The sequence below is a fragment of the Castor canadensis genome, chromosome 6 (genome assembly GCF_047511655.1).
Source record: "Castor canadensis chromosome 6, mCasCan1.hap1v2, whole genome shotgun sequence".
NCBI classification, from domain to species: Eukaryota; Metazoa; Chordata; class Mammalia; order Rodentia; family Castoridae; genus Castor; species Castor canadensis.
Genome location: NC_133391.1, coordinates 83,722,535 through 83,736,284, shown reverse-complemented (window position 1 = coordinate 83,736,284; position 13,750 = coordinate 83,722,535). Strand labels below are relative to the sequence as shown.

Sequence of the window (13,750 nt, the reverse complement as noted above, 5' to 3'; positions counted from 1 at the left end):
TGTCCCACTACTGGAAAAGTTTTAAAAAATGCCATACCATATAGTTGGGCACCAGTGGCTCGTGCCTGTAATCCTAGATACCTGAGAGGCAGAAATGAGGAGGATCAGTGGTTTAAAGTCAGCTTGGACAAACAGTTCACAAGATCCTATCTCAAAAAAACAACAACACAAAACAAGGTTGATAGAGTCCAACAAGCATGAGGCCTTGATTTAAACCACAGTACCACCAAAAATATTTGATATTATATATGTAAAACAATTTTCTGTGGAAATTTCTGTAGAATTTATAGATAGAATTCCAGATTGTCATTTGGGGGGATGTTGGAGACTGGGGAGGATTTGGTAGTGCTGAGGACCATCCTCACATAGAAAATGGGCAGCAAGCTTGTGAGATTGTAGCTGAGGTAGGGAGTGGGACAAGGTTCCAAAGACTCCAAGCATATGGACAGTTACTACAATGAATGTGACTACTAGAGAGAAATAGATCTTGATAATGGCTTAGAAAACAAACATCCTCTGTAAAAAATCCCAAAGTAAATATTTTAAGGCTCTGGGCCACAGTTTCTGTCATAATTGATCAACTGTGTTTTTGTAGCACTCAAGCAGCTAAACACAACACCTGCATGCCATAAAAATGGGCATGGCTGTGTTCCAATACAGCTTTATTAAGAAAGGTAGTTGTTCAGAGTTGGCCTGTGGGGAATAATTTTCTGACTCTTTTAATTTAGAACTATAGGTGAAAAAGCCAATAGGCACTGAAGAGTATGACTTGTCTTTCCACTGTTCACTATGCTTCCCTAAACAGTGCAGAATAATAGATTTGGTCAGTAATAAATATGATGAGAAAGAAATCAGGAAATCAATCCTAATCTCAATATCCCCCCAAAATAATCAGGAATGAACTTAACTAAAGAAGTGAAAGACCTCCACAATAAAAACTAAACACACCAAAGAAAGAAATTGAAGAAGACACTAGAAGATGGAAAAACCTCCGATGTTCATATGTTGGCAGAATCAATATTGTGAGAATGACTATATTACTAAATGGAAGCTACATATTCAATACAATCCCAATCAAAATTTCAATGACATTCTTTACAGAAATAGAAAAATCAATCATAAAATTCATGTGGAAACACAGAAAACCCCAAATAGCAAAAGTAATCCTGAGCAAAGCCAGAAATGCTAGAGGTATCATCATAATATCTAATTCTAAATTAGATTGCAGACTGTAGCCACAAAAATGGCATGATACTGGGAAAAAGGACATGTAGACTGTAGAATAAAAGACCCAAAAGTAAGCCCACAGAGCTACAGCCATCTTATCTTGGACAATGTGCCCCCCTACCAAAAAAAATACATGTTGGAGAAAAGACAGCCTCTTCAACAAATGGTTTTGGGAAAACTGGATATCCACATGTAAAAGAGTGATCTATATCTCTTTCCCTTTACAAAAATTAATTCAAAATGAATCAAAGAGCTTAATGTAAGACCCAAAACTTTGAAACTACTACAGGAAAACATAGGGGAAACACTTGAGAGTATAATTCAGACAATGACTTTCTGAATTGGACTCTAATAGTTCAGGAAATAAGAGCAAGAATTGACAAGTGAAACCATTATGGAAAGCAGTATGGAGGCTCCTCAGAAAACTAAAAATAGAACTGCCATATGATCCAGCAATTCCATAACTAGGGATATAACTGAAGGAATGTAAGTCAGGTTACAACAGCACCTGCACACCTATGTTTATAGCAACATTCTTCACAATAGCTAAGCTATGGAAAAAGCCAAGATGCCCCACTACTGATGAATGGGTTAGGATTAAGAATGTAGTATTTATATACAATGGAATTTTATTCAGCTGTAAAGAAGAATGAAATTTTGTTGCTTGCAGGTAAAATGGTTAGAAACTGGAAAACGTCATCTTAAGTGAAGTTGGTCAGGTTCAGAAGACCAAAAGCCGCATGTTTTCTCTCATATGTGGACCTAAAACAAATATAGCAATATTATGAAAAACAAGTCATACTAAGGGGAGGTCACACAGGAGAGGGGGAAGGTAAAGGAAGTAAATTAAGAAGGCGAATATGGGTTATATACTCCCTATACAAGAATGAATATTGAAAATTTTAAACTGTAGAAAACCTCATAAGAAAGGGACTAAGGTAGAAAGAAGACAAATAGAAGAGATGAACCAAAAAAGGCTATAATACATATATACATGGAAGTGCACAAGGAAACTCCTGTGTAACTATTTTAAGTAAAAATGTTATTTTTTTCTTCTTTTTTTCTTATACTAAATCAGAGAACAAGAAGGTGGAACTGGCCCTCCCTGAGGAAGTTGGTACCAGTAGGAGGGGGAAGAAGTGGGGAAGTGGTAAAGGAGGGTGAATATGGAGCAAATACTGTGTACACATGTATGCAAATGCAAAAATTATATCTGTAAAAAATACCTTATATATATGAAGTGTACTAGGACAACACATAATTTTGAGGACATTTCTTGTATCACAATGACAAAGAAATTCAAGGTGGCCATGTGTTACCTGCACCAGGAATGGCCAATCAACCAAAGAAAATATGTAGACAAAGGCAATACGATTTAAAAAAAAAAAGACTCCTCAAAATTCATTCTGCTGCTTAGGAAAATGTATTGAGATCAAACAGAAAAGACAAGGAAATTTTGCATGTCAAAAATTCACATTAATTAGATATGTTAGTTAAAATTATTTTGTGAGAAAAAGAGAATAATTTGATGACAAATTAATCAATTTAGTTGCACACATTAAAAAAATCACAAAACGGAGGCAAACTTGCCACCTATTCTTCTGACAGTGGATTAATAGCCAGAATATATAAAGAGCTCAAAAACAGTAAAAACCAAAAGAACAAATAATAAAATTAATACATGAAGAAGTGAATTGAACAGGCACTTCTCAAAAGAAATGGCCAATAAACATGAAGAAATGTTCAACATTCTAAGCCATAAAGGAAATTCAAATCAAAGTGGCAAAGATTCCATCTCACCCCAGTCAGAATGGCTATCATCAAGAAAACAAATAACAAATGCTGGTGAGGATGGAGGTGGAGAGGAGTACTTATACATTGTTATTGTGTGTGTGTGTGTGTGTGTGTATGTGTGTATATATACAATAACATATTATTATTCAGCTATAAAGAAAAATGAAAATTTGTCATTTGCAGGGAAATGGATATTTAAGCAAAATAAGTTAGACTCAGAAAGATAAATACTGCATGTTTCCTTTCATATGCAGAATCTAGACCTAAAATACATGCATATATACATATATATGGCATGAATGCTAAAGAGGGAGTGTTTGGGGAGGGAACCAGCTGGTGGAGGAGAGCAAAAGAAGAGGGTGATGGATGGCGAATATGATCAAAATACATTATATGGTTGGATGAAAATACTAAAATGAAAACTATTAAAATTTGTAGAAAGGGGAGCAAAGAGAGGGGAAAAGAAAGAGCAATAGAGGGAGTGAATACGATGTATGAGTGAGTACATTTTTTGCATGTATGAAAATACTACAATGAAATCCCTTTGTATAAATAATGCACAGTAAGAAGTGATATTTGTGAGTTCAAAACAGAACTTCTGACAAGGGGACAGCACATACGGGAGATATAGGAATAGGTAGAAAACCCAAAAATAAAAGTGTCTGATGTCCCCACTCCAGAGGAACTAATGCAGAAACTACACAGAGACAGAGGTAAACATGAGAAGGGGATCAGGAACCAGTGTAAAGATCAGTTAGAGTTGAATCAACATGGGTTGTAACACATGGGTACATGAAAGCAATGCTAGGAATCTCTCTGTATAGCTATTCTTAACTCAACTAGCAAAAATGCTTTGTCTTCCTTATTATGCTTGTGTCTTTTCTTCAACGAAATTAGTGATAAGGGCAGAACAGGACCTGCCTGGAACTGAGGCGGGGGGAGGGGGAGGGGTGGGGGAGGGTGGAGAAATGACTCAAAGAATGTATGCATAAATGAATGAAAAAAACCAGAACTTCTATGGTGGAAGTCTGAGAGTTTCTACTTTTCTACGTTGAATAAAGGTGTCAGGAAAAATGCTGGAAATAAATATAAGGATGAAGAAGAATGGCCTAAATTCTAAGAAGAGACAAGAAACAACATACTCATTTGAGGGCTCAGAGTTTAGGACACCAACCATCAGTTGTAGGACCCAGGGAAGATACATAGCAATGGCCTCACAACCTGAGGTCCAAAGGGCAGATTCCATGATGCATAAAAGGAGAAAAATGGATGTTGTTGAGGAAACCTTCAGGGATGGGTGCAATGCCACTTCATTTCTGCCCTAGGATAAAAGAATTGAGGAATGGAGGCCAGGAAACTTCCTGAGCTTGGGTATCTGGTAAATTGTGAACCTAGGATAATTTAAGTACCTTAAGATATGAAATCCATATTAAATAGACTCCTTGGTCTCTATTTTTCATGTTTCATTATTATCTCATTCTAAAATATTTTCCTAGAGCCAAAAACAGTGGCCCAAGTGTGTAGTCCCAGTACTAGGGAGGCTGAGGTGAAAGAACTGCTTGAGACCATGAGTTCAAGACCAGCCTGGTCAAATAGTGAGATCCTGTGTCAGAAAAAAAAAGTTTTACTGAGGGTTTTTTTTCTAAAAGGATTATCATGGAATAATTGCAAGTTCACCTTCCCTAAACATACTATCTTGCCTAGCTTCTTTCTGTTAGCTACCTCTACCTGCATTCCAACCCTCATGCTTCTAGTATGACATACTGGAATAGATTCAAAACTATTCTCAATGCCTGTAGTCATAGACTTAAATTCCCTCCATTGCCTGTAATTGATATATGTGAAATATGACCATGTTAATTCTTATTTTTTTATTTTATTCATATGCGCATGCAATGTTTGGGTCATTTCTCCCCCCTTCCCCCTGCACCCTCACTTCTCCCCTAGCCCCTTCCTTTATGCCCCCTAACCCCTCACTATCAAGCAGAAACTATTTTGCCCTTATCTCTAATTTTGTTGAAGAGAGAGTATAAGCAGTAATAGGAAGGAACAAGGGTTTTTGCTAGTTGAGATAAGGATAGCTACACAGGATTGCTTTTCTGTACATGTATGTTACCTTCTAAGTTAATTCTTCTCAAACTAATCTTTTATTTAGTTCCTGGTCCCCTTCTCCTATTGGCTTCAGTTGCTTTAAAGTATCTGCTTTGGTTTCTCTGCGTTGAAGGCAACAAATGCTATCTAGTTTTTTGGGTGTCTTACCTATCCTCATACCTTCCTTGTGTGTTCTCACTTTATCATGTGATCAAAGTCCAATCCCCTGGTAATGTTTGCCCTTGATCTAATGTCCACATATGAGGGAGAACATACGATTTTTGGTCTTTTGGGCCAGGCTAACCTCACTCAGAACAATGTTCTCCAGTTCCATCCATTGACCAGCAAATGACAACATTTTGTTCTTCTTCATGGATGCATAAAATTCCATTGTGTATAAATACCATACATTTTCTTAATCCATTCATTGATAGTGGGACATCTTGACTATTTCTATAACTTGGCTATTGTGAATAGTGCTGCAATAAATATGGGTGTGCAGGTGCCTCTGGAGTAACCTGAGTCACATTTTTTGGATACCCAAGAGTGGTATTGCTGGATCATATGGTAGATCTATGTTTAGATTTTTAAGAAGCCTCCAAATTTTTTTTCCCGAGTGGTTGTACTAGTTTACATTCCTACCAGCAGTGTAAGAGGGCTCCTTTTTCCCTGCATTCTTGGCAATACCTGTTGTTAGTGGTGTTGCTAATGATGGCTATTCTAACAGGGGTGAGGTGGAATCTTAGTGTAGTTTTGATTTGCACTTCCTTTATTACTAGGGATGGTGAGCATTTTTTCATGTGTTTTTTGGCCATTTGAATTTCTTCTTTTGAGAAAGTTCTGTTTAGTTCACTTGCCCATTACATTATTGGTTCATTAGTTTTGGGAGAATTTAGTTTTTTAAGTTCCCTGTATATTCTGGTTATCAGTCCTTTGTCTGATGTGTAGCTGGCAAATATTTTCTCCCACTCTGTGGGTGGTCTCTTCAGTTCAGAGACCATTTCTTTGTTCATCCTTTATCTTAGTTGCTGAGCTGCTGGGGTTCCATTGAGGAAGTCCTTGCCTATACCTATTAATTCCAAAGTATTTCCTACTCTTTCTTGTACCAACTTTAGAGTTTGGGGTCTGATATTAAGGTCCTTGATCCATTTTGAGTTAATACTAGTACAGGGTGATAAGCATGGATCTAGTTTCAGTTTTTTACTGACTGCTAACCAGTTTTCCCAATGGTTTTTTTTGAAGAGGCTGTCTTTTCTCCAACATATATTTTTAGAGACTTTGTCAAAAATAAGTAAGCTATAGTTGTGTGGATTCATATCTGAGTCCTCTATTCTGTTCCACTGATCTTCACATCTGTTTATGTGCCAGTACCATGCTGTTTTTATTGCTGTTGCTTTGAAATATACCTTGAAGTCGGGTATTATGATATCTCCAGCATTGTTCTTTTTGCTGAGTATTGCCTTGGCAATATTGCCTTGGTCTCTTGTGTTTCCAAATGAATTTTAGAGTAGATTTTTTCAATCTCTTTGATGAATGTCATTGGAATTTTGATGGGAATTGCATTAAACATGTAGATTGCTTTTGGTAGTATATCCATTTTTACTATGTTGATTCTACCAATCCATGAACATGGGAGATCTCTTCACCTTCTATAGTCTTCCTCAATCTCTTTCTTCAGGGGTTTATAGTTTTCCTTCTAGAGGTCATTCACATCCTTTGTTAAGTTTACTCCCAAATATTTGATTTTTTTGAAGCTATTGTAAATGGAATTGTTTTCATATATTGTTTCTCATTTTGTTCATTATTAGTGTATAGAAAAGCTAATGATTTTTCTATGTTGGTTTTATATCCTGCTAACTTGCTATAGCTGTTGATGGTGTCTAGTTTTGAGGTAGAGGTTTTGAGTCTTTAAGGTATAGGATCATATCATCTGCAAATAGGGATATTTTGACAGTTTCTTTACCTATTTGTATTCCTTTTATTCCTTCTTCTTGCCTTATTGCTCTGGGGAGGAATTCCAGTACTATGTTGAATAAGAGTGAGGTATTGGGCATCCTTGTCTCGTTCCTGATTTTAGAGGGAATGGTTTCAGTTTTTCCCCATTAAGTATAATGTTGGCTATAGTTTTGACATATATAGCTTTTATAATGTTGAGGTACTTTCCTTCTATTCCTAGTTTTCTTAGAGCTTTTATCATGAAATGGTGTTGGATCTTATCAAAGGCTTTTTCTGCATCTATTGAGATAATCAAGTGGTTTTTGTCTTTGCTTCTGTTAATGTACTGTATTACATTTATTGGTTTGCTTATGTTGAGCCACCCCTGAATTCCTAGGATGAAGCCAACTTCATCATGGTGAATGATCTTTTTGATGTGTTGTTGAATTTGGCTTGCCATTATTTTATTATTTTTGCATCAATGTTCATTAAGGAGATTGGCCTATAGTTCTACATTTTGGAGGTGTCTTGGCCTGGTTTGGGGATAAGTATAATACTGGCTTCATAAAATGTATTAGGCAGTTTTCCTTCCCTTTCTATTTCATGGAACAGTTTAAGGAGGGTTGGTATTAGTTCTTCTTTAAAGGTCTGATAGAATTCAGCATAGAATCCATCAGGTCCTGGACTTTTCTTTTTGGGGAGACTCTTGATTGCTGCTTCAATTTCATTTTGTGTTATAGATCTATTCAGGTGATTACTGTCCTCATGGTTTAGTTTTGGATGATCATAAGTATCTAGAAAGCTACCCATTTCTTCAAGATTTTCATATTTATTATAATATAGGTTCTCAAAGTAGTCTCTGATGATTTCCTCGACTTCCGTGGTGTTTGTTGTTATCTCCCCCTTTGCATTCCTGATTTTACTGATTTGAGTTTTTTCTCTCATTTTAGTAAGGTTTGCCAGGGGTCTGCCAATCTTGTTTATTTTTTCAAAGAACCAACTTTTTGTTTCATTAATTCTTGTATGGTTTTTTTTGTTGTTGTTTCTATTTCATTGATTTCAGCCCTTATTTTTATTATTTCTCTCCTGTTTGTTTTGGGATTTGCTTGTTCTTGTTTTTCTAGGAGTTTGAGATGTATCATTAGGTCATTGATTTGAGATCTTTCAGTCTTTTTAATATATGCACCCATGGATATAAACTTTCCTCTCAGGACTGCCTTTGCTGTGTCCCATAGGTTCCGGTAGGTTGTGTTTTCATTTTCATTGACTTCCAGGAACTTTATAATTTCCTCTTTTATTTCATCAATGACCCATTGTTCATTAAGCAATGAGTTATTCAGTTTCCAGACGTTTGCATGTTTTTCTGGTTTTTTTTGTTGTTGTTGAGTTCTAGTTTTATTGCATTGTGATCAGATAGAATGCATGGTATAATTTCTGTTTTCTTATATTTGCTGATGCTTGCTTTGTGCCCTAGGATATGATCTATTTTGAAGAAGGTTCCGTGGGCTGCTGAGAAGAATGTATATTGTGTAGAAGTTGGATGAAATGTTCGTAGACATCTCATAGGTCCATATGTTCTATGCTATACTTTAGATCTAGGATTTCTTTATTGATTTTTTTCTTGGATGACTTATCTATTGATGATAATAGGGTGTTAAAATCTCTACGACCACTGTGTTGGAGTTAGTATGTGCTTTTAGGTCCTTCGGGGTATGTTTGATGAAATTGGGTGCATTGACATTGGGTGACATGTAGGTTGATAATTGTTATTTCCTTTTTGTCTATTTCCCCTTTTATTAGTGTGGAATGTCCTTCTTTATCTTGTTTGATCAATGTAGGTTTGAAGTCTACTTTGTCAGGAGTGTTTCTACTCCTGCCTGTTTTCATGGGCCATTGGATTGGTAAATCTTCTTCCAGCCTTTCATCCTAAGCCTGTGCGTATTTCTATCAGTGACATGGGTCTCCTGTAGGCAGCAATTTTTTTGGATCTTCCTTTTTAATCCAGTTCATTAAATGGTGCCTTTTGATGGGGGAATTAAGTCCATTAACATTAAGTGTTAGTACTGATAGGTATGTGATGACTCCTATCATTTAGTTGTCTTAGTTGTTTGAAGGTTTGATTGTGTGCACCTAAATCGAGGTTACTCTCTACTTTCTTGCTTTCTCTTTTCAAATAGTTTGGTATTGCCTGCCCTTTTATGGTTATGTTGGGTTTCAGTTTCTGTGTGCAGAATCCCTTGAAGAATCTTTTGTAGTGGTTGCTTTGTGGTCATATATTGTTTTAGTTTCTGCTTATCATGAAAGACTTTTATTGCTCCATTTATTTTGAATGATAGTTTTGCTGGATAGAGTATCCTAGGATTGAAGTTATTTTCATTCAGTGCCTGGAAGACCTCATCCCAAGCTCTCCTTGCTTTTAATGTTTCTGTTGATTAGTCTACTGTGATTTTGATGGGTTTACCTTTGTATGTTATTTTTTTTTCTCTCTTATAGCCTTCAATATTCTTTCTCGAGTCTCTCTACTTGTTTTAATGATAATATGCTGTGGGGTGGTTCTATTTTGGTCAGGTCTGTTTGGTGTTCTGGATGCCTCTTGCTTCTGTATGGGCATAGATTTCTCTAGATTTGGGAAATTTTCTGTAATTATTTTGTTGAATATATTACACATTCCCTTTGCTTCCACCTCTTCTCCTTCTACAATGCTCATGATTCTCAGGTTTGGTCTTTTGATGGAGTAATTTCTTGCATTTTCTTTTCAGAGGTCTTGAGTTTAACTAATAGTTCTTCGGTTTTTCCTTTAATTACCATTTCATCTTCAAGTTCTGAGATTCTGTCTTCTGCTTGTTCTATTCTGCTGGATTGGCCTTCCATTTTGCTTTGCCTTTCTGTTTCATTCTTTTTTCTGAGGTTTTCCATATCCTGAGTCATTTCCTCTTTAATATTGTCTATTTTCGTCCTGAGTCCATTTATCTCTTTATTTATCTTGTTCTTTGTTTCACTTTGGTGTTTATACAGCACTTCTATAGTTTCTTTTATTTCTTTTTGTGCTTTCTCAAATTCTCTATTTTTGTTGTCTTGGAATTTCTTGAGTGTCTTCTGTATATTTTGGTTGACCATATCCAGTACTATCTCTATAACATTCTCATTGATTACTTGCAGGATTTCCTCTTTCAAAGTGTTCTTTTGGGCTTCATTGGGTTCTTTGGAATAGTTTATGTTTGTTTTGTTGGAGTCTGGATCTGAGTATCTGTTTTCTTCATTTCCCTCTGGTTCCTGTACTAATTTATTACTCGGGGGAAACTGGTTTCCATCTTTTTTCCATCTTCCCATCATTGCCCTTGCTATTGTTACTGTTCCTGTACTGTGTGTAATTCAGAAAAATATGAAACGCTTCACGAATTTGCATGTCAACCTTGCACAGGGGCCATGCTAATCTTCTCTGTATCATTCCAATTTTAGTATGTGTGCTGCCGAAGCGAGTATGACCATGTTACTTCTTGGTTCAATACTTTTCAGTGACTCCCCACTATGCACAGAAAACAAACAAACAAACACACCCAAAATTATGAAAATGGAAGAAAGGCCCTTCACTAGTCTTTCTTATCTACTTCCCCAGGATCTCTTTTGCCAATTCCTTCTTTGTTCTTCAAGCTTGAATAATGGCTAATGGTTGTAAATTTCCTATCATACTGAACTATTCCTTGCCTTTGTCATGACAAAATGACATTTGTCATGACAAAATGTCCACTTCTGGAACAATCTGTCTGACTCCACCCATCCTTTATGACTCAGATTCCACTATTTGCTCATAGTCTGCACATACTTTTTCCACTGGGCTAATAAAACATTGTTTCCTTACCTTTTCCTTCACTGGAGTATTAACAGGGCCAGTGTTCTGACACATATTAGATATGTTTCACTGCAATTTCAAATGAATAAAAATGCATGATAACTAGGTGAAAAGATATTCCCAAAGATATGTGGGGAAAGAGGAGTGAAGTAAACCTTGAGGTCAGAGAAATGGACATAGCTTACATACTACTTGTTTTCCAGCAAGTTGAGTTATTCTTTAAAACAAGTGCAGGGTAAATAAATGGGTAGAACACCAACCATTCTACCCATTCTTTGTAATTATTTTCGGGGAAAATGACATTTAACACAGAATATTGCACATTGTAATCTTAGCAGCACAGATGCTTATACAAATGTACACCTAATATTTCCCCTGTTATAATTTGTGGTCTTTACCTTTAACCATGATCTCTGCCCTTGGATCTGCATATATTCAATTGTCCAATTGTTAAATTATTCAATTTAATTGGACATTTTAATGTGCAGAAAAAATAATATGGACATTTAAAACATACTAATCCATAAGCCTTTTCTTCATTATGTGTGATCACAGCCACATTGGCTTATTACCATAGTGATAAACAGTTAATGGTGTTTTCCCTAAACTTACCTGCAAAAGTCAATAAAAACATCAATAATAACTATTTATGTTGGTTATGCTTGGCATCATGTTAAACACTGCACATGCAATTCCAATTAATCACAATAGCTCTATGATACAAATTAGGAATTGGAAGCACAAGGCCACTCAGCAGCAGATCAGGTTCTGACTCCAAAAACTCTGCTCATTATTGTCACACTATGCATTTGGTTTAATTTATTAATTCCTTTAAGCCTTTCTACATTCACATGTCTTTAGCCAGCATGCCTATTGTGGGATCTGCACAGCTACTGGATATTATATGGTCTGCTCCATTACAGCCCTCCAGCTGACTATGTAAGTCAGTTTCAACTTCAAGCTCAGGCTCAAAGTGGAGACTCTTTTGAGATTTCTGGTAGCAAAGCAGGTGAAAGAAGGAATTCAAACCATTTCTTTTGTTGGGAGAGACACATGGAATGGTTGGGAGGAAATGGGGCTCCCTGTCTGACATAACTCCATTCAGTCGACAATCTAGTCTTTGGATAGCAGCATTAAAGTTTTCCCATAATTGCCTGCCCAGAAAGTGGAAAATGGGATGTGTGACACTATGGCAAAGGAAGGCAGGCTGAACTCAATGTAGCACATGAGTAAGATGGCTCGGGGATTAACTAAGCATCTTTACCTATTGGCTCATTTAGTTTTGTTTCAAAGGAATGCTACAGAGCTGCATGTGGTGGTGTGTGCCTGTAATTCCAGCTACTAAGGAGGCTGGAGATAGGAAGGATCAAGGTTTAACACTGGCCTGGACAAAAAAAAGAAAAGTTAGTGAGACCCCATCCAAAAAAGAACTACAGCAAGGGTTATTGCTTATACTGTCTCTTCACAAAATCAGAGATAAGGGCAAAATAGTTTCTGCCTGGTAGCAAGACAGGTGGGGAGGGGGGAGGGAGTGGGGGGGAAGGGGGGAGAAATGACCCAAACATTGTATGCACATATGAATAAAAGAAAAAAAAATGAAAAGGGCTAGGGGTGTGACTCAAGTGATAGGGCATCAACCTAGCAAGTGGTAGGCCTTGATTTCAAATCCCAGTATCATCAAAAAAAAATTAATTTAAAATAATTTAATAAAATTAAAAGAAATGCTGCATAGAATGTACAATAATAACTCATGACTTATTTTCAAGTGTTTTCTCTTGGTAGTATGTATCAGTACATGATTACAGTTAAAAACTGAGAAATTAATCCTTTTTAGCAAGGATTAATTAATTAATCCTCTTTAGCAAGGCCCAGCCTTGCCATCCATTTTTATTAAGTACCTACTATAAGTCCAGCATGGATTTTCATGACTTGGATACCAAAAAAGTGACAAGAACAAAGCCTCAGCTTAACATAAGTGAAAGACTGAATAACACCCAAGACAAAATGATGCCTTTTGGTGCTTACATGGTTGGTAGAAAGTCTAACAATGGCTGGAATGGTCAGGCATAGCAGGCATTTGCTCTCACTGTCCACAGTCTACATGTTTTCCCTTTAAAATGCGATATAGGTTTTGCTCTGAGGAAACACACATCCTCCCTTTCGGTCCATTTAATCTGAGTGATGACTAAGACAGGAATGGGCACATTTGTGAATTTGAATGGGGGTTTTATTTTTTTTAATTCTTAGATTGCCTATATTTGGAGTCAGCCATCTTTACACATAGACTTTTCAGTTAGGAGGACACAATAAATTCCCTTTCTTATAAGCCAGTTTGCACTGGTTTGCTTGTTACTTACAACCAAAGCTCTCCATATTTTGATTTTTCTGCCTCTAGGTAGGGCGTAATAAACTCATGCTTCTGAATATTATTACAGTAGTTGCCAGCAGAGCAATGTTCTTGCTACAATCGTTAGATACATACAGGTAAATTACAAAATTCACATTTCTTTGTTTTGTTTGTTTTGCAGTTCTGGGATTTGAACTCAGAGCCTACACCTTGAACCATTCTGCCAGTCCTTTTGTGGTAGGTTTTGTCCAGATAGCATCTCATGGAACTGTTTGCCTGGGCTGACTTTGAAACCACAATCCTATTGATCTCTGCCTCCTGAGAAGTTAGGATTACAGGCACAAACCACTAGCCCCTGACTAAAATTCACATTTTTGAGTGCAAAATGCAGCTGTGGAACTAACAGTGATGAAAAAACTCATAATTCCTGAGAAGGAAGAGGTGAACTGACTGCCTCCAGCCATTTTTGACCTGGTCTCTTTGTCACTTTGGGGGTGGAACCAGAG

General features: G+C 36.7%; 1 non-coding gene across 1 annotated transcript; it reads right to left on the bottom strand.

Annotated features, from left to right (window-relative positions):
• Nucleotides 1-10,423: 10,423 nt before the first annotated feature.
• LOC141424393 (U6 spliceosomal RNA) lies at nucleotides 10,424-10,530 on the bottom strand. Its single transcript, XR_012449330.1, has one exon. It is a non-coding gene; the product is annotated as a U6 spliceosomal RNA (small nuclear RNA).
• Between the last annotated feature and the right edge of the window lie 3,220 nt (nucleotides 10,531-13,750).